General features: G+C 46.9%; 1 long non-coding RNA gene across 1 annotated transcript in view; it reads right to left on the bottom strand.

The window, feature by feature from the left end:
- Positions 1-21,966, bottom strand: part of LOC147684225 (uncharacterized) — a 262,916-nt gene extending 240,950 nt beyond the window's left edge. Inside the window, exon 1 of the long non-coding RNA XR_015300986.1 lies at positions 21,804-21,966. This is a non-coding gene — a long non-coding RNA (uncharacterized LOC147684225). The remainder of the gene's footprint in view (positions 1-21,803) is intronic.
- Between the last annotated feature and the right edge of the window lie 421 nt (positions 21,967-22,387).

Genomic DNA, 22,387 nt, shown 5'->3' with positions numbered 1-22,387 from the left:
CCAAGTTGAACTAGGTACTCCAAGAAGTCCCCACAGGGTACTTCATATGATTCGCTCGAAATCTTTTGTTAACAGGGCTGACATGAGCTTGCTCATGGCCACTGATGAGATACAGGAGGAAGAGAGTGATCTTCTCCCTAATCTCCTCTCTCAGGACCCTGACGTCGGATCATTTGAAGGAGTAGCCTTGGCAGACAGCATCACTGATCAACAGCAAGCTCATTGTAGACAGGTTCTCAGTTTTCTGGTCTCTTTTCTTTGACACCCAGTCAAACCACCTGGTGTACCCATGAAGGTGACAGCATGCCTGTGAAGAGTAAAATGTACAGACAGCCTGACCTTGTCAGAGACTGCATCAGGACAGAGGTTCAAAAGATGCCTGAGTTGGGAGTCATTGAGGCTTCAGATAGCCCTTGGGCTAGTCTTGTAGTCCTTGTACCCAAATCTCACAGCTAGCATGGTAAGAAAGAAATGAGTTTTCGTGATGACTATAGAGGTCTCAATGCAGTCACTAGGGCTAATGTCCATCCAATTCCAAGGGCAAATGAACTGATTGATACTTTGGCCCCTGCCAAATAGCTCAGTACATTTGACCTGACTACTGTTTATTTTCAAATCAGACTCAATGAGGATGTCAAACCTAAAACAGCATTTCCAACCCCCAGTGGACATTATCAATTTATGGAGATGACTTTTGGTTTCAAAAATGCACCTAACACATTTCAGAGGCTGGTGAATAAAGTCTTAACAGGTCTGGAAGCTTATAGTGCAGCATATCTAGCATTTAGCTGTCAGAAGGCATTTCATAACCTGAAGCAAGCATTGTGCTCTGCTCCAATTCTGCAAAGTCTAGACTACTTCAAACCATTCATTGTCCATACTGATGCCTCTGAGATAGGGATAGGTGCAGTATTGTCACTGTTTAATGCAGAGGGCCAGGGTCAACCAGTAGATTTTATAAGCAGAAAGATGACCCCCAGGGAGAAGCATTGATCAGCTTCTGAGAAAGAGACCTTAGCTGTGGTCGGACCTTGAAGAAGTTGAGGCCATACCTGTTTGGCACTCACTTCATTGTTCAGACAGACCATAAGCCCCTCTTATGGCTTAAACAGATGAAGGGTGAAAAACTCAAACTTCTGAGGTAGTCCATTTCCCTACAGGGGATGGACTTTTCAGTGGAACATAGACTTGGGAGTAACCATGCCAACAAAGATGGACTTTCCAGATATTTCAACTAAGACAAAGAAGCCACGAATGGGCATGGTTAGCCTCATCTTTACGTTTGGGGCGGGGGGTGTAGGAAAGTAGGATCTGCTTTCATGGTTACCCCCACTTTTTTCCTGGGGTCAGTGTGTTTTGACTGTAGTCTGCTGGGATCCTACTAATCAGTACGCCAACAACGGTGCTCTATGCCCTAAATTGGCTCTGGTAAGTACTTTGGTACATCCATAATTGGCTACTGGTGTAACATTATACGTCGCTAGTATATGCCACAAAGGTATGCAGCATGTATTTTGCCACCAGTGGGAGTCCACTTAAACTTGACTACAGGCCTGCCATTACAGCCTGTGTGAGATGGTGCTTGCACCTCTTACAACAGATTTAAGTTCCTTATATCTGAGGTCACTTCACTTAAAAACTATGTCACTCCTATGGTAGGCAGGATGCTTGGTTACAAATGTGAGGGTGCCCCTACATGAGCAGGACACCCCTACAAGCCCCGGAGTTGATTCTCCAGGCTTTGTAAGAGCGATCAGCCATTTTAAGGTATATAGTGGACATCAGTTATAATGAGATGTCTAACTAAATAATGGCTGCACTGGACCTGGTCATGTTTTGTATCAAGCGTGTTGGAATCATACCCCAACACTGACTCTGGTGCTAGAAGAATGATCCCAAGTACTGGGGGCTCCTTAGATGACCCCCTTGTACTCCAAGTAACAGCCTTTCAGGGTCTGCCAGCAACCTAGTGTTGCCGACCACAGGCACGATTCTGCCCTCCTGCTACTGAGCTCAACTTAAGCAAGGGAAGGTAGAACAATAGGTTTCCTGTCACAGGGAGGTGTGACCACCTCCCAGACAGGACTTATTAAATTGGGCTGGGGTGGGGGCGCTTGCCAGTGGCACCAGACTACTTTGAAGGCCCAAATTTGTGCCTGTCTTGCATACTTCTGTTTGAGACAGTTCAGGAACCCCTGGTTTCCACTTTGGCACGAAAATGGACAAAGAAAAGGGGAGTATCCTCCCCTCTGTCCAGCCCCGCCTCTGGGAGGGACCCCAAAGTCGATGCAACCCTTTCCCTAGGGTACTTAAGGGCTCCCCCGTGGGTAGGTCCTCAGATTCTTCTTGGAACAAGACTCGCCTTTGAAACCAAGACACTCTTCTACCGTTTGGGCACTTGGACTTCACCGAACTTTGACTGGACCCGAGACTGCATCAAGGAAGGTTCCTGTTGTTCCTGGTCCCTCTGTTCTTCAAGTCTTCTGCGTCGTCTGTGTTTGTGCATCACTAAAGTTCTCCAGAAGGCCTGTGGGCATCAAGGATATCCGAAGTAATCTCCCTTGCCACTCCCCTGCATCTGAAGGCACTGCAACAAAGCTGACCGGTCTGCTGCTCCTGTCATCCAATGGACTTCACGTGGCCGAGCAACACAGGTTCTGATTCTACAGCCCCTAGAGGCCTGAACTGTCATCTCTGCAATTTTGAGGACAGTATATCTCATTGAAGCCGCTGGGACCACTCATGTGCACTGCGATGAATTGCTGTTGCTAAGGCTTGTTGGCTCTGCACTCCAGGGATATTTGGGCTACAAGACCCTTCAGAACCTCATCCCTCAAATATCAGCATCCTCACTGCATCCTCTGCACTGTGGGCCTCCATCTTTTGTGAGCTGCCTGAAGTCCTCTTGTGACTCCTGTGCCTTCTGCATGTGGGTCGTCTTGAGGGTCTTTCTTTGCTTCAGTGGGCTCCCCTGCTTGCTCAGGTCCTGCTCTGACTCTCCTGCACTTGGTGAGTCGCTTGGATCTTACTGGTCCCAATGTTTGCATCTGTTTGCTTTCCATGCCATTTGCGGCTACCAAGGCTTGTTGGTCCTCCTGCTAGACACTGAACACCGACACCCAATATGGGACAGCTCGTGCATGCCTCCTAGTCTGCCTCAGCATCTCCTGGTCCTCGCAGCTGCAGCAGCACGGTCACCGTCTTCACTTTTGAACCTCCCAACATCGGTGGGGAATGTGCTTCTGTGCCTCCTGGTCACTTCAGAGTGGGATACACTCTATCCCCTCTGCTTGCAGGTTCTTTTCTTCAAGAATCCATTCTTGGATTCCACGGGGCACCTTCACATGCTTCTTCAGAGGCATCTTCTTTGAAGTCTTCCTTTGTCATCTATGGTAGGTTCCGACTTCAATTCACCCCTTTGCACCTGGCTTCCCTGGTGAAGTTAACCTGGTTGTTGGGTCATCCATGGGTGGGATTACTTCTAAAGTGTTTTTTCGGTTCCTCTGGGAAGGGTCTTTCTTCTGTAAAACTGCAACCGCAACTTCTCCATTGGCGTCCATCAGGCATGCGGCTGTGTTTTTACTCTGCACACAGCCCCTTGGGGTTCCTGGGTACTTACCTTGGGTAGTTCCTTGTGTTCCCATCTCCTATGAGTTTTCTGGTCCAAGTCCCATTCTCCTTGAAGTTTGCATTGCACTTTCTTCGCATATGGTTTGGTCTTCCCCTGGACACCAGTGTATATTTGTGCTACTTACCTAATCATTTTGAAGTATTATTGTGTGTATTGTTGATATCTCTGGGTAGAAGATATACCAATGTGTTAGTGATTGTGTTGCATAATAAAAAGCCCTTGTTTATAAACATTGTGTGGTTCTTTTTCATTTAATCTACACTGTTAATTAAATGTGGTAACACAAGCTGCTTTACACTCCTTCAAGATAAGCCTGAAGGCTGCTCGCCACAGCTACCACTTTGAGAACTTTATATGGGTATCAAAGACCACTATAATCACCATACAGGTTGCCTGTATTAGTGCAAGGTGCATCTTTCCAGAGAATGTGCAGTGTGCCCCTTATCCTAAGCCAGCCTCCCACAACCGCCAACATCACCTCTCTAATATACTTCTCCCAAAAGGGCACAAGTCCTAAAAAAAAAAGAAGTGGGGCACTAACCAAGCTAGGCAGTATGTAAGTGACATCACAGCGCATGACATCGCACGTGACATGACCTCACTGGAAATGATATCACAAAAAATCACATCAGATTCTAAGACCTCGAATATGTTAAGCAGGTCTATCATGAGTACATTTGAGCGCATTACAATATTTAACAAATTAGAGTTTGCGTCGAAGTTGTGCCAAAAAGGGATGCAACCCTGGTGCAAGGACCAGGCCTTTACTTATACATTTATGTATTAAAACTCTGCCAGAAAGAAATTGGCAATAAGGAGAAACATGGCTGTATATCTGTTCTGCTTAATTGGTTAGAAATTCTGCATTTTAAAATATCTTATGGGGTTAAGGCACCTGGTGCAGTGCTCTTTACGTACCCAGTAAATCTCAGGAAATAATGATAATAATGGTAAGATAACTCTGGAGGTGAATGCTCTTGCTGGAGAGACAGTTGTTTTGTCTAGTCCCAGTTTTGAATCAGTGTAGCATAGAGGGTTAATATGTCTCACGCAAAGCACATAATGTGATATACAGATAATGAATATTTCTTTTATGGGTTATTATTTTTAACACAGATATCCTTTATTTACGTGCGGTTCATGAATTGTAATCCTTATAATATAGCAAACCGATTTATAAAGGAAAGGACATGTGACTCCTACACCTTGTAACCCTCACTATCTTATGTAACAAATCCTGTAAATTGATTTACACACATATGGTTTATTGCGAATGTATAATGTGGATGTGTGATTTAAAGCGCTCCAACAGCCTGGATTGGGTTGAGTAGCGCTATAAAAGAAATAAGACAAAATAGTGGTATTTAAATAGTTATTTGTGTAAATATTAGGATAGACCAGCACATTGACACAACATAATGCAAGATAGCTTAGACTATGTTTGATGCTAATTGTTCTCATGTTCCAGGGCAAGGTTCAACTGCTCAAAATAAACATTCCACCAAAACATTAGGCTTTGAGTGGCTGAATTGTGCAGTGTGAAACAGTCAAATGAGGTAGGGCCTGGGCTGAGGAGGGACAGTATGCAGCCAGCCAGGGCATACTTTAGGGTGGTGCGACCTGTGCCACTGCATCAGGCACCAAGCTCAGGGGTGTCATTTGCCTCTGACCAAAATGCATGCACTGTCCTCTTCCATTTCCACAACATTGTGGAAATAGAAGATGGACAAATGCGCTCACGTGGTTGCAGATGAATGTGCACGGACAATAAGTATGTCCCTCTGAAGGTGCCTCCTCTGCTGCTGCACATGCAGCAAGCGCTGCTGCTGGGCCTCGAGTCCACCACTGTACCAGTGCTTGTGCTGTGCAACAACAGCTAGTCTAAGTAGCCGTGCACCCTCGGGCTTCTGACAACAAGCCCAAGGGCCCTCGCAGGGGCAACCCTCAGATACAGGAGAGGAATATCACTGGCCTTCACTCGAATGTCCATCACAGGAAATTGAGGCAAAGCACTGTGGCTGAAAACACAGCTCTTGTCTTTTGGTATGTACAAACCTTCCTTGTCTCGCCGGTTTTCATGCCTTTATGTTTTATTGTGAATCTGCTTGTCAATGTTTTTACTTTACAGCCTGCCCCCTTAACATAGCTGTTCGGATCCACACTGTCTTACTTTACAGTGGTAGACAGTCTGCCTGTGCCTATTTACACTGTTCTCCTGATACCAGAGGCCTATCAGCGTGTCATGGACCCCAGTGCAAGAAAGAAAATGGTCCCTTCAGGCCAGTGGGTCCCAGCCACTCTGTGTGCTGTGTCCAGTATGCCCTCATCTCTTGTTACACTACTCTTCTGGTGTACAGCCTACTTGTGTGTCTAAACTGCTGTCCCTTATATGCAGTCTATTTTTTGACCCTCTTTACACTGCTGTGACTTGTGCTGCTCTGGTGTGTACAGTCTGCCCTGTACCAGTTTTCCGCTTCTGTCAAGGTGTGTACAGTCTGGTATGGACTGTTTTTTACACCGCTTTCGATGCATACACAGTCTGCCATCCGACGAATTGAAGTGGCTAGGATACCAGATGTGGCCTAAAGCATATAGCTTCTGACTTTGCAACTGGGCACTTAGGCTAAAGTCCTGGCGTTGGCTCACTATGCTGTGACTCTGGGCAAAGTATTTAATTTTTCCATACCTGGAAAAAACATGAATCTTACTTGTGTACTATAATCTGGTGTTCACATAACATTTACATTTACATTTATTTCACTTGTAAAGCGCGTAATTCACCCGAAGGTCTCAGAGCGCTGGGAGCAGACAAGATCCTTAGATTTCAGCAGATTCAGAGGGGTTTAAGGGTTCGGAATATTAAGGATTAAAGAGACAGGTTTTGAGCAGTTTCCGAAATCTAGCGTGATCTGGCTCTTCTCTCAGAGATGTAGGGAGGGAGTTCCATGCTTCTGGGGCGGTTTTACTGAAGGCTCGGTCCCCGTTTCTGACCGTTCGGACTTTAGGAATGGATAGAAGGGCTTTACTGGAGGAACGTAGAGTCCTAATTGGGATATGGGCTTTAAGTTTCCTTTCCAGGTAAGCTGGTCCATGTCCATTTACTGTCTTATGAACCAGACAGCAGAGTTTGAACTTTATACGTTTTTTAATGGGGAGCCAGTGCAACGTTTTGAGACATGCTGCTGACGGGGTGCGAGGGGGAAGGTCTAATACTAGCCTCGCAGCAGTATTTTGAAGAACCTGGAGTCGGTTTAGTAGTGACTGATTGATGGCTGAAAACAGGGCGTTCCCGTAGTCCATCCTGTTTATAACCAGTCCTTGGACTAGGGGCATGCGTGCTGAGAGCGGGATCCATTTAAAGATCTTCCTTAAGCTACGTATCTGGCCGTAACTATTTCCAACTGTTTTTTTTACATGTTCAGACATAGTGAGCTTGTTATCTAAGATTACACCCAAGTTCCTGACGTATGGTTTGGGAACAGGGCAAATGCCCAGGGCGTCAGGCCACCAGTCCGGTGACCAGATTTGGTCAGCTTTGCCAAAGAGCATGACCTCGGTCTTCCCTGCGTTCATCATTAGGTAGTTTCTGGTCATCCACTCTTGAATATTGGTCATACAATTTTTGAACCTATGTTTAACGTCTTCATGGTTTTGACTGATGGTGACGAGGATTTGAGTGTCGTCAGCATACGATATTGTACCAAAACCGCTTTCTCTAATGATTTTGGCCAGAGGGGAAACATAAATATTGAAAAGGGTCGGGCTTAAAATAGATCCCTGTGGGACTCCTTTATCATTATTATAGAAGACAGAGGTATGGTCGCCAATTTGGACCCTTAATCGTCTGTTTTCAAGGTAGTTTGATATCCATTTGAGAGCGTTTCCTACGACACCAATCTCAACAAGGCGCTCTGACAGTATGTGATGCGAGATGGTGTCGAAGGCCGCAGATAGATCCAGTAATATCAGGATGGCTGATTTTTTTGAGTCTAAGGATAACCTTATATTGTCCACAACCTCCAGCAGGGCTGTTTCGGTGCTGTGGAATGCCCTGAAACCGGATTGGGATGGATCAAGGAGTTTATTTGATTCCAAGTGGGCGACAAGTTGTTTATTGATTAGGGTCTCCATAACTTTCCCAAAGAGTGGCAGAAGGGAGATAGGCCTATAATTTGTAAATTGCTCAGGGTCGGCATTTGGTTTCTTCAAAATGGGCCTGATTATTGCTTCTTTCCAATGGTCAGGGACAACGCAATGTTGTATTGATTGGTTAAAAATATTAGTCAGGGTGGGGATCAAAACTGGAGAGATTTTGTGTATGACTTGTGGCGAAGCAGGGTCGCCCGGTGCTCCAGATTTCATTTTCAGCAGTGCGTGATTTACATCCTGCTCGGTCAGGGGTGAGAACAGTTTCAGCGTGTTATCATGGCTGCTGTGGGAGTTTTGCCTTTCAATGGGAGGAGTGCTAGTCTCATCCTCAGTTGTTGGCTGGGGGAATCGTTTATGAATTTCGGTTATTTTTTCATGAAAGTAGGAGGCTACGGATTCAACCCATTTTTTGGAGTCAGGAAGTGCCTGTTGTGTACCTGGGGGTGTGGTAAATTCCTTCACAATATTAAATAGTTCTCGTTGGGAATTTGCTGCTAGGGCAATCCTGTTACCTGACTCGTCCAGTTAGACAACTTCACATCAGAACACTGCTGACACTAATTCCTGCCGTTCTTTCCACCAGAAGTGAACTACAAGTCCCAGAAACCTCTAGGAGTACTTTAACCAGGAAGTAACAATCCCGACTGCCTCGCAATCGTGATTCACTCCGTAGAACGCTTCCATGGACGAAGGACCCATTGTTTGACCGGTACGCTTTTAACGTGAGAAGCGCCACGTTCTGCAACATCCAGAGCATACTCTAATCATCTGTCCCTCCGTTTTAGCGGCGAATATGCGAAGGAGCCTGCTCGCACCGCGACTGATGAGAAGCATGGTTTAAACGTCTAGCCCGCAGCCGACGTCAGTGCAGGTAAACAATTCCCCAGATCCCCAGCGCACACCCGAACTTAGAGAAGCGTGTCGTAGGGTTGCATCCAAGCGCGCTTATTTACTTATTTACTTTATTTAATTTTCTTTTACTCACAGCCCGTGAACACACCTCACGGTGAAACCTTCTGCTTTGACACTTCCATTCTTGAAGTACTTACTCTTCTGGTTCATTGGCTGAAGGTAGGCTTTGGTTGAGCTCGGAGTGAGCGTCTTTCTTTTTCCGATACTTTGCCATACTAAGCACCCCATTCTTTTGATTATTCCCACAGAACCAGCCTAGGTCCTGAGGAGAACCCCATTAATCATAAGGGTTCGAAACGCGTCGACCATCCCCGTATCTGGTCTATATATTTTTTGCGCTAAAACAAGCCTGTTTACCATCTTCAAGAGAAGTGGACTCTCGTTCAGAGAATAAGTCAAAAAGACTTTAGAAAATTCAAAAACCTCAAGGGATTCCCCCCACTGATTTATGACCGATACGTGGTTTTCTTTGTAAATTTTCTGTTTGTTGTGTTTTGATTATTTCACTGGCTATTGTGTATGAATGTGTTTTGTATGACTGGAAGGCCATGTATGCTGTAAGTGTGTAAATATTTTTCTACATGTCATTATTGTTCATTGTATATAAAAAATGTCTGTTTCTTCCATGCACTGAAAATATTATGTGACAAACAAAAGAAAAAATTTTGAGAGAGAAATAAAATTCCCAGTTGCTAATTATGCAGGTTGTTTATGCTTTATTCTAAACATCCATATGTGACAAGCTTATGTGGTCAATAGCTCCAGCAGTGGCGCTTATACTGTCTATGAGCCACTTTGTATAAGTGTCTTTCTTGGGCGCTTTTTGTCTGTCTCCATTTTCGCTCTGCCAGTCTAGTAGCGCATTTTCTTTGTTTAAGTTCCGGCGTAAACCATAAAGAATTAGTTCTCGGAGGTTTAGAGGTGCGCATAGGTGCTATATCAAGTGCAATGGTAATGGTTGATTCAAATTCCACGGCGGTTTGGCTAAGATTGGTACATTGGGCAATAGAGGGCGGGGGAAGGATTTGCTAAAGGCTGGTATGGTGATTTTATTCCAAGGTCTAGTTTTTTTCATTTTTCTTGGGCGGGTCGCCGGGATCTGAGATCCGCTTAAAGCGAATTTTATGATGTAATGATCCGTCCAAAAGACTAAATCGCTTTGAGTAATCGTGACTTTGGAGGAATTTGTGCAAATGAGATCAAGAGTGTGCCCAGCTATGTGAGTTGGACCTGTGGGGAGTTGACAAAGTTGTAAGGCTTCTAGATTGGTGGTTAGGTCTATAGTGGAAGGATCAGTGGTAAGTTCGAGGTGGTAGTTTACATCTCCCAGGAGGATGAAATTCTTAGTGGTCAGAGCATAAGGTGCTATAGCTTCTACTAATTTCTCAGAGAAGTTGGTTTTAGAGCCGGGAGGTCTGTAAATGAGGGCTACCTTCCATGCTTCTTTGTTGTTCACTATTATCGTGGCCATAAGCAGCTCTTCCCAGCATTCGAGGTGAGAGTCGTTTATATGAATTTTTATAGCTGAGTTATAAATTATCGCTGTTCCTCCCCCTTTTTTGTTTCCAGGGCAGTCAAGTCTATGTATTTTGTAGGCCAGAGGAAGGGCTATGGCAATGTCTGGTGTGGACGATTCCTGGAGCCAAGTTTCAGTGACAAACAATATGTCAGGTTTTACAGAGTCTAAGAGTGCCCAAATTTGTAATGCGTGTTTGACCATTGACCTAGCGTTGCAGTAGAGACATACTAGGTTAGGTGAAGTCTTTGGAGCGCAAATGGTTTTACCAGGTGTCGGTGGTTTGGTGGGGGCTGAGTTGGGTTGGGAGTTAGGAGAGCGGGGGTCTAAGACCGAAGATTTGGCTGGGTTAAGTTTGTGAAGTTCCGTGGTAGTATACCTGATAATGCCCATTTCCTCGATACGAGTGCAGGGAGTCGTGGAGTTACGGGCAGAGTCTCTGGCGTCTGGAGTCAGCCGGGAGCGGACGGGCGCAAACGGGCTTGCCTTCGGCGCGCCGCCGGCGCGTCGCTGCGCGCGTCCGCTCTGCGTGCTGTGTTTAGTAGGGCCAGTGGGCGTAGCCCCTCCGCTCAAACGGCACAAGCCGCGGCGGACCAGGGGGCACCACAAGTAGGAAGGTGAGAGCGGACTGTAACGAGCAACAGTTTAAAAGACTAGTACATGTTTTAAAAGCATACGTTATTAATCAACGATTTTTAAAAGAATGCAGGTGCAAATTGGCAATGATAGCAGCAGGCGCTGCAATTACTACACAGCGTGTTTACAATTTGAATGCATTAAACACAATTTCTAGCAGTAGCGAGAGCAGCCTGTAACCTGAAAGAAATCGTCAGGGTTCTTGTCTGCCTAAAGCACTGTGATCCCATCCGGCCAAGTTTGCACAATATGAAAACTGCAAAAGTGGATAAAATGGTGGGTGGACACCCTGGCCTAACCTGCTAATACTTTTTCTTTGTGTCTTATAGAGCATCAGATGTCAATTTTTTGCATTTCATTTTAGAAGTCTCATTGGTTTAAGCACCTTACAGGAGCTGTGCTTCACGTAGCCTTGCACCTGTCACTGTGTGTGCCGCACAATGCCTTTCAGCAGTGTGTGCCTATTGCATTCTAGGCACTTCTTTCTATTCCTTTACTTTGTGTGGCTCTAGTCCAAATACCTTTATTGTTTTCAGGAAATTAGTAAATAGCACATTTACTTCTCATGTGCTCAGAGCGGCGTAAATCTGAGTCCCTTAACAAACATTAACCCCAAGATTGTTTTCCCGCATAACTTAAAATTAAAAAGTTTGTTGGGGTGCCCACAGAGATGGGCGCCACCAACTCTACAGCCGGCCCTGCACTCAGCAATCAACAAACTACCTCATCCTTGAACTGGAAATGAAATGCAGACTGCAGGCAGTGGGTGCGGCGAGGTGTGAAAACATTCCTTAGCTTTGCGGCAGAAAAAAAGGGAAGGTCACAGGTCAAGTACAGGGCCATTAGCACATCAAAGCACTGGCGCTTTGACATACCAATGGCCCTGCCACAGACAGAAGAGAGAGGGGGAAAACTTTCTTCCCCCCCCACCCTTGTCCCCCGCGTCCCCCCTCTACAAAATCTGGGGGGGATATGTCCCCCGCGTACCCCACAGTTCCTACGCCCATGGGTGGAGGTGGGTAGGAGGTGGATGTGGGGAGGTGGGGATGGGGTGGAGGTGAGTAGGGGGTGGAGCTGGGGAGGGGTGGAGCTAGGGAGGGGGTGGAGGTGGGGATGGGGTGGAGTTGCGGAGGGGGCGGAGCTGGGGAGGGGGTGGAGCTAGGGAGGGGGTGGAGATGGGTAGGAGGTGGATGTGCGGAGCTGGGGAGGGGGTGGAGGTGGGGAGGGGTGGGGTGGTTTGTGACACCTCTTAACCCCTTCGATGCGGATGACAAAGCCAGCTCGTCATGGGCGTTACCTGCGCTGCGCGCATGACGAGCTGGCTTTGTCACGAAAGCCAAGATTTTCAAATTTCAGCGCGCAGCGGGAAACCCCGCTAGCGCGCATGCAGTTAATAATTTCCTAGTCTGGTCCTGGCTCGGCATTGATAGTCAGATCGGTTCTCTGCGGCCGGGGTGTACAAACCAACAGGGAGAGCTGAGCCAAGGGTGTGGCTTAGCGAGGAGAGCTCGCGCACAGGATGTACCTTGAAAATATTTGCCATGTAAATCATGCATAAATCATCATATACAAATATTATGAAGTCGCTTCCTTATTTTTAAAGGGTATTTCTTTATCAGGTTGAAGTGTTTCACCTTAGTAGATCAGAATACACCCCTGCAGTAAGAGGAATTTAATACAGTGATAGTTTAAAAACATGAGCTTGGAAACACTCATGCAGCCCCCTCCCGCCCTGGCGGTCGGCCAGGAGTGAAGCCAGCTGTTCTGTGCACTCTAAATGTGGGGCTAGATTCTAAATATAGAAGGAATATTCACACTCCAATAAAATAGGGGGGCTTGCAAAAAAGTCTACAGTCCGCCGTAATGAGACCCCACTGGGACCCGGGCCCTATGCCATAGCGCCACCTGCAACCCCAATTCACAGCTCCTGTCAGCAGAAGAAAGACTTGAATTGTCCAAACTATGAAGATAAAAAGAAGTTTCATTGCTTGCGTCTCTGTTCCCAGGCAGACCCCAGGCTCGAGAGCGCTTTGACCATCCCCTCAGCTGAAAGATGGGGCTCAAGCCCCACAGGGCTCCACAGAATTTGGTGGCCATCTTCATTATTCCTTCTGCTGATACAGTACACTGTGACCGCAATTAGGTTTCTGAAGACGTGTTTGTGAAGCGCTACTACTCACCCGTGAGGGTCTCAAGGCGCTGGGGGAGGGGTTTTTGCAGGTTTTAAAAAAAGTTTTATATACTGCTGGCTAGACCCAGAGGTATCAGAGCGCTTTACATGAGAAGATAATATAAAGCAAACATGGCCTACAAGTATATAAAAAGATAACGAAGCAACATGTGAAATTTACAAATCAAAATAGATATTCAGGTTCAAGAGCTACACACTCAAGTAATTAGGTAGATGATGTTCCAGTCCTTCAAGGAGGGAGTCTGACGAAGAGCCAAGTTTTGAGGTTTCTGATGTATTTGGGAAGACTACAGGACCGAGCTACATGGGCTGCACCATTGAATGTGGCTCAGGTCCACCGTCCTCTCTGTGTCTAAACTTGGGTATTTTTCCAAACAGGGACTTGCATGGGGTAACTGAAGGATCCACTCTAGACCGGTATGATGATAAGTGACTCTATTTGAGGACACACCTTGAGCAGCCTTGGGGATAATGTTCACATGAGCCTCGCACTACATGGGGCCGCCAATAGGATGTGGCCGAAGGGGCTTGGTTGAGTCCTAAAAGGTCATCCTGCTCTGAAAGAAGCCTCTTGGCCTGCAGCCCACTGGAAAAATGCCAGAGTGGCCAGTCTGCACCTGGTGCCATACACACAAGGAGGCCATCTCAAGTGCGGGTAAGCCAACACAATGCGCCCACCGGGCATCCCGTCCGTTGGACCACTTATGACGTCACAGGACAAATTACAAGCACAATGTCAATATTTTGGTGCATCCGCATCATACATCACTATCGGGTACCGAAAGGCAGTATGTAGCTCTTTACAATATGCCAAGGTGGTCAGCCAGAGATTCCCTACCGGGGTGATTCCAGAGCTTTATACATTTTTCATTCATTCATTCAATGTCAGAATCCGTGCATGCCAGCGCACACCCCCCATGATACACCTTTCTGAGAAAAAACATGTTTGCATGATCTTAGGTCGCTATTTTTTAGCCGGATTGCATGTTTTGCACCATGTATGACAAAGGTATGCAGTTGCACCATGCAATGGGAATAACTCTTAGAGCAGCCCTGAAAATCAGGCCCCAAGTCCTTATTTGGGTGTCTATTTTACTTTCTCTCCCCCCACTCAATGTTCCCAAATCGTAGTAAAATCATTTTTTTTACTCTGAAAGGTTGTCAGTTAAATCCGTGCTATGGGACATAAAAAAAGGACTGACATAAAATAGGTCAACATGCCAGAATATTAAAAAACTTTAGAAATCCATTGCTCACCCATGAATCATGGCCACCGGAAAATGTTTATGGTCATACTTAAAGAGCATAATCTGCCTAATCAGGAAGTCACTGCAAGCGACAAACAGCGCATCCTTCACTGCACAATCTGCTGAAATCAGAAAAAAAAGTTTCTTGCAGAAATGGATCAGAAGTCGGACTAGAAGTTCAACTCTAAATCCACCTGCATTGAAAGAGGAGAGAATCTCACGTGGCAGCAGCTTCCTGATCCCTTCAGATCAGGGATGTGAGTCTGTCTCCAGAGGACAGATCTTGGCAGCATCTCAATAGAATAACAGGGCGGTGCCTTCATGGTTTCTACTACATAAGAACACTATTAGAGAAAACACACTGTAGAAACATTTACAAGAGGGGGGTGAGGAGCTAAAAAAACGTGAAATGTAGATATACGGAGGATGGGTTTGTCAGGTAACTGGTTGAAAGGTTTCTTATTGGCAAAGCCAATTCATTTTACTTCACGTTCTCACATAAAAAACGATTTAAAAAGTAACAATTCACAGTCACGTCTCCTTCCTTCAAATCTCAATTTAGAGTGCAGCCCAGTGAACTGTCCTATAAAGATGGTTGCTGAACTGTGCTGAAGAGAGTTTTCTTGTTATCAAGAGGAAAAGTCACATTTACAGCAAATGTTCTTAATATAGAATTAATCCTGCAATGATCTTCTGGGGCCATATTATCAAAGTTGCCCTGGGGCTTCAACGGGTGGACTGTTCCCTCCTTTTGTGCCCACCGGTACTTTGGTATTACAGAAGGAGTCACAGACGCTTGTGCAGCCCGTCCTGATACAGATCGCGTTGGTGCTACATGTACACCTGTGCGATCTCAATGGCGTTTACCTCATTTGCAAAGGGGAGTGGCCGTATTCAAATTATTTAAGACTTTGTCCCCTTTGCAATGCAGGCTGGGGTGCCACCTGCACCCTGAAACACTGGCGGACCTGTAGATTCAAACACCATGTCCATGTTTCGCACGGCACTGTTCCAAGTGCAGGCGCGGGTTGTCTGCTCTGCTGGGGACAGCACCGTCGTTGAGAGACCCAGTTAAAAGGTGTGCTCCGGCGTGCACCGTAGATGTACAGTGCACACATGCACCCTAGTGCGGTGCTTGTATGTGTTGCTTTCTGATCTATTTATCCCCTTCCGTGCTCGCGTCGGTCAACGGCTATTGCAAGCACTACCTCGCTAGTGCTGCGCACGTCCGTTGGCCGACACGCAGCCCCACCCACTCATTAGCACTCCCGCACCGCAGCGGAATTTGTGCTGCGGTTAAGGAGTTATATAGGTATATTGTTGCATTATTCTTTAAGATAATAACAGCATCATGTTTTCCGATTTTCTCCAGTAAACCACTTCGTAACCTTGTCCCTTCAACTTGAAGAATTTTGCACTGAATGTCTCTTTATATGCGGCACCAGGCATCTGTCTCTCCACCTTAAGAGTCGCAGCCCAAGCATACTCTGAGATTCCAAGGTTCAGCCCCCTCCTCCTTACTGTCCTAAAAACTGAGGTGAGCGCTCTAAACCTGATCCTTCCCTCCACCCTGAGTCAGTAGTGCCTCTGAGGTACAGTGAAGTAGGGAGTTGGCGACCCACTTTAGACACTACTCTTCTGAATGGTTCTGCATGCCTTACAGCCCACTTAATGCTTTTTCAATAGCTCCCAGAAACAAGGTGCCTCAGCTGTCTGTGCGAAAGTCCACATGGCTCTTTCGACGCTTATCCCATTCTACTTCCTCCAGGCAGAAAGGATGCCTCATACCTAGTTTTTTGAAGTGATATCTACATGTGCTGGCACTTCGATTAGAATCCTCCGATAATGGCATCTGTGTGTCAAGCACAAAGGCCAGCTATTTCACGAGCCACGTGCTTTTAAATTTCCAATCTTGACTGTATTCTATTCTTCAGCTAGCTTGGCCACACCGATTCTGGAGCCCGCCAATATCAGTTCAGTTTTCTGCCCATTGTGGACCATCCAAGATTTGATTCAGGTAATAAGTGCCTTTCTGAGTGTAACTGCTCAGTTTGGTGACTAGTAGTATCATCAAAGTACATGTTACGCCATACCACGTTCATGAAAACAGGTCATATATATAAGCATAGATATCAGAACCCCTTTCCGAGTGCCACAGGGCATGCCGGGGCTCCTGGGCCCAACCGTTGGGTTTGAGGCCTTCACGTCCTGATGTTCCAGGACCCGACTTACTATGGATTCTGAGTAACTGGGCCAAGTACCCCTCTGCAGTGACTATCAGGATAGCATGGTCTGAGCAGTCCAAGGCTCCCTCGAGGGTAGGTGTGGAGACAGGGTGGTGAACGCAGGCTCACAACTCAACATGTGTGCAGCAGCAGCAAGAAATCCATGTTAAGCCAAATACTCACTTTCTCACTCCACTGGTCCTCCCTTGTCCCAAAGCTGAGGCCCCTTCACTGGCACTCGCGCTGTCTAGTGGATGAGCCTAGTATCGCCAGGACCCACCACGCATGGTGCGGATTACCAAGATTCAATATAAGGATTAGTGGCAGAATAGGCAGAAGGAACGATTTTATGCCACTCTCGTAGCATTGACCAATGTAAGTGCTCCTATGGGCCACATATCAGCCTATTCCCGAGGCTCCTTAGGTGCCCATTTGGGTTTACCATTGGACTAGCACTTCCCAGCTGATCCCCCCACAATGCATTAATTAGTTTCATCCAGGCCAGGCTTCATGTGTCTGCATCTTGGAGGGCTGTGAAGAAGCCTTGGTGGCCCTGAGGATGCATGAAGAAAGCAGGCAAAAATCTCCAAACTATTTTTCGAGACCTGATGTTTACACTGTGACAAGGTCTATCAAATATGGACATGTCTACGAAGCGAAAATAGCACATCTTTAGTAATGTAAAAATTGTAGTAGTTATTACATTTTTTTGTTCTAATTTAGCATTTTTAGTTCCATAGTGGGATGTGGGTTTATAGGGGAATAGGGTGGGAAGTTATTTAATTGCCTCAAATTCTAAAGCTCTCTGATATCCTTCGGGATCAGGTTCGCGCTATATAAAACGTTATAAATAAAATAAATAAATAAATATGACAAAAGAGAAGTCTTTTATTTTTACCGCTGGCTACGCAAAGGAAAAATATGACATCCACCAACAATTACACAGCCTTCCTGTGAGGTTGGTTCCCTGTCCCGCTCACTCCTTGTATTACCTGTTTTGGTTGAGCGCCATTCACTTCTGGTGACATCCACGGTTTGCCCCACAAGCAGTCGGAGTGTCAAGAGCCCACTGCGACCCTTACCGTAAGTTAATATTGTGCTAAATTAGCAGTAAGTTCCGCTTGGGCCAACAGGCCCCAAACCAGCCTTATCTGCGCCGGCAAGTGTGAAGTGTTCGGAGTTCCTGAGTACGCCACGTACTTGGGCCACTCATAGGCATACTTCCAGCATATGCATTTAACAGTCCTGCACTGCACCCTTTATGTATTGCACGACTCCCAGGTACACAAACACACAGCACATGCATTTGTTCTGCACGCACTGCAGAGCACTTTATACTTCAGGTACTGAGCCGCTCTTAGGCACATGTACATCCAGCTCCTGCATTCACCACGCACACACTCTTCAGTACTAAATTAACCCTGTATTGTTCTCTTACCAGGCACTCATACATCCAGTGCAGATACACCACTCCTGCGCAGCACTTCACACCAAAATGATGTAAGCCAAGAAATGAGTTAAGCACACAGCAGCGGAACTTTTAAACATGAGTGAGCCCGTAGGCCTCACCTCAGTGACGTTAAAATGTTCACTGCTTTTTATCACCGCATAGTATTATGCCATCACTGCTTTCATGCTGCTTAACTCCTGGTGAAGGCGGTAGCCTTCCACCACTATGAAGGTAGTGCTTTGGGCGCCCCTCCAAGGCCAACAAGACCACAATCCATGAGACTGGCCTATGTCACGGCTCACATGCATGACCCGGGTTTACCTATGACAACAAAAATCAGCATCAGGGATCCAGACATCAGTAGAGTAGGGCACTCGGGACAGTGGTGCACATTTGTTACCATGCAGAGGACGTTTCCCTCCCAATAATCTAATATATATATATATATATATATATATATATATATATATATATATATATATCATATCAACAACAGATCATGAGAGACTACACATGTACCTCCCTGCAACTAACTCTCACCAGAGAATATTATCACTGATCCAGGAGTTCAAAGCAGCCCAAACATTGCCTCTTCATCCTCTACATTATGCAGCTTTTCCATCAGCAGGTCGTTGTCAATAGACTACCCCCCCTTCCCTTCGCCACAGATAAGCCATCCATCATGACCTGGAATCCCACTACCATAGAACTTATCACCGCGACCATGAAGAATACCCATTCAGGAGCCCCAACGGACCCCTGCCAACCGCACATATTCCACAGAGCCGCCACTGCAATTGCACCCGAACTAGGATGGACCATCACCGCTTCCTTCAGATCCGGCATTTTCCCAGATGACTGGAAGCAGACGGAGATTAAACCCCTCCTCAAGATCAACATCCGACCCAATGGACCTGCGAAACTACCAGCCCATTTCTGTCCTACCATTCACTGCCAAAGTCACAGAGAGGCTCGTAAACGCCCAACTGACCGCCTTCATCGAAGAGAACTCCATCCTGCATGCCTCCCAGTCCGGATTCCGCAGCAACCACAGCACCGAGACCACCCTCCTCGCTGCCACTGACTACATCTGCATGCTACTCGACCAGGGACACACCGCAGCTCTCATCCTTCTGGACCTCTCCGCAGCCTTCGACACAGTTTCACATCGCGCACTCGCAGCCAGACTTCAAGATGCGGGGAGTTTGATCCCCGTTACTCGTGGTGAATCTGTATGGTGGGTAGATTTTCCCGGTTATTAATATCGCCCTGTGGCAAAGAATGTTCACTTCTCTCTCAAGTTTTAATATTGCAATGTCGCCACCTCTGTATGTTCGCAATCCACCCGTATCTCCACAATGTAAAGACTACACTGTGGCGATACGGGTGGATACGGGTGGATTGCGAGCATACAGAGGAGGCAACATTGCATTATTAAAACTTGAGAAAGAAGTGAACATTCTTGGCCGCAGGGCGATATTAAAACTTGGGAAAATCTAGCCAACGTATGGATTTATCACGAGTAACTGGGATCAAACTTACCATAAATGATCACTTTTGAAATTACTTCAATATAGACCAACGGCATTGGCGTCTAAAGAAAACCAACCTGATACGACAGTGACATTACTAAGGTCAATATTAAGAAACAGTGTTTACCAACGTTGCTGCGAAGGTTGGCCTGGAGCCATACTGATCAACAACATCAGAAACAGCACTTTAATAAGCCCTGAAGAAGTCCCAAGAGGGATGAAACACGTTGGCAAAGCAATTGTGTGGTGATTTTAAAAATGAGGACAGTTGATTTTATAATAAAGAATTTACTACAATCAAGACACACAACAGTTTGACATTTCTGTCTGGGAAGCCTTTCTGTTTGTGATATTCCTCTCTGTTTATTTAAATAAGCTGTACTATGTTAGCTATATAAATAGAATATATGTTTCTCGGGTGCAGGGTCATTTTGGAGCTTTGGATAATGGTGGTGTTCAACAACTATGGGATGTATGTGGGTCACATCCCAGACCTGCTGCACCGAGGTTTAGTATCAACTTAATAGGTCTGTTCCATAGTGATGTCTGGTACTGGATCGTTTAGAGCTCTGACCCTTTTTTCTTCGAGACGCGGGGATTCAAGGAACCGCACTTGACTGAATACAATCCTTCCTTCCTCCCCGGCCGAACCCAGAGGATCAGTCTCTCTCCCTTCCTCTCCGATCCCGCCAATATCAACAGCGGAATACCGCAAGGATCATTGCTCAGCCCCACGCTCTTCAACATCTACATGGCCCCCATCGCCACCATCGTCAGACAGCATGGGCTCAGCAATGCATCCTACGCCGACGACACTCAGCTCATCCTCTCACTCACGAGGAAGCTCGAAAACACAAGATTCTGTTTCCAGGAGGGAATGAAGAATGTGGCAGCCTGGATGAAAGACAGCTGTTTGAGGCTCTGCTCTGAGAAGACAGAGGTCCTCATCCTCGCACTCTGCACCTCCTCCTGGGACAACACATGGTGGCCCACCGCCCTTGGGAGCCCGCCCACCCCCACAGACCATGCATGAAACCTCAGCATCATCCTCGACTCTTCCCTTTCCATGAACCGCCAGATCAACGCTGTCGCATCCACCAGTTTCAACTGCCTAAGCATCCGCCACAAGATTTTCAAATGGATTCACCCCGACTGCAGGAGAACCATCACCCATGCATTAATAACCGGCAGACTGGACTACGGCAATGCCTTATATGCCGGGATCAACAGAATCCTTCCACACAAAGTCCAAACCATCCAGAATGCCGCAGCCAGGCTCATTCTAGAGACTCTACGTCATGGACACATGAACCAACACCTACGAGACCTCCACTGGCTCCCCGTCGAGAAGATGGTCACCTTCAAACTCCTCACCCACCCCTACAAATCACTCCACAACATCAGACCCAAATACCTCAACGAGAATTCGAGAAAGTCTCCTTCCATGCACCCAAGAGGAACCTCCGATCCGCCGACCTTGCCCTGTTGGACTTTCCCCACATCTGCAGAAACAGAACAGGCAGGAGAGCCTATTCCCACATCGCAGCCAAGACCTGGAACCAGCTCCCGGTTAACATCGGACGCTCCCTGACCCTTGACACGTTCAGGAGGGACCGCAAGACCTGGTTCTTCGATTGATCCGGAGCTAACCCCTCCCCTCCCACACCCCCTTCCCAGCGCCTTGAGACCCTCACAGGTGAGTAGCACGCTTCCCAACCCCCTGGTTGGTTGAATAGTATCAAAGGCAGCTGGGAGGTCAAGCCACACCAATGGACTTGCAGTTTTTGACCCCTCCCTTGCGGAAACCTAACTGGAGGCTCCCAAGCAGTGGCGGCTCGTAATGTCGACGATTAGTGGGGCGGGCCGTGGGAACGCACAAGCACAGTCCCATCCTCCCGTCCCTCACAAGCACACACATACTCACTCCCACCCATCCATTCACAAGCGCACACATAAACCCATCATTCGCTAGCACATACCCATGCACACACCCATTCAAAGCACACAGCACTAATTCACATACATTTTTCTTGCGCCCACCACAACTTATAGTATGGGGCATCGGATCAGCCCCCTTTGAGCCAGTGTCTCGAATTTTCGCGAGTTACGGCATTCTTGCTTGCGATCCATGTGCACATTTGCCATAAAATTAGCACCCTTCAGTGTTACGGCTGGTAAACCACTGCGCTGTTTACATTTTAAAAAAAAAACAACATTTTTATGAACGTTTAGTTTACCTCCTTTTCAGTATACTGCAAGGGAACAAGAGATGAATGGATCTCAAAATACAATGAATATAAATGAAAAAACTTACCTTGGCTTAATGGCTTCGTTCCCGCGCTGACTCCGTCCCGAGACTGCTCCCGCCTTCGTCCTGGATTTGAATGTGGGCTCTCGTCATTGAAGGCTGCTGCAGGCAGCCTCCCTCCCCTCCATGGCAGCCGGCGCTGATTGGTTCGGCCGGCTGCCCTAAATACGTCATTGCTCACAGTCTGCATCCTGCAGAACAGAGAGTGGGAGGAGGCTTGGGGGAGCGGCTTGCCCACTGTTGCTAATACTGTCTGTTTGAACAGCCTCTCAGGCTGTCCAAACAGTACGTATTCACAACAGTGGGCAAGCCACTCCCCCAAGCCACTCCCCACTGCCCTGAGGCTCTAGAAACCAGGAAGTTCGGAATCGGCTGACGGCTGACTGCTTTCTCGCCGTGCGAGAAGGGCAGGCAGAAACAAATGGTAGTTATTAATAAATAACTACCATTTGTTTCTGCCTTCTTCTCGCACGGCGAGAAAACAGGTGGGGCGGCGCCCAAACGCCCCCATGGGAGAACCGCCACTGCTCCCAAGAGCCCTGGAGCGTTGGATGCTCAAGGGCAGAGCTGTTTATTGCAAGAAGGGTCAA

This window comes from Lissotriton vulgaris, chromosome 11 (genome assembly GCF_964263255.1).
Source record: "Lissotriton vulgaris chromosome 11, aLisVul1.2, whole genome shotgun sequence".
Taxonomy (NCBI): domain Eukaryota; kingdom Metazoa; phylum Chordata; class Amphibia; order Caudata; family Salamandridae; genus Lissotriton; species Lissotriton vulgaris.
The sequence above is the reverse complement of the archived record's forward strand: the minus strand, read 5'-3'. Positions and strand labels throughout refer to the sequence as shown.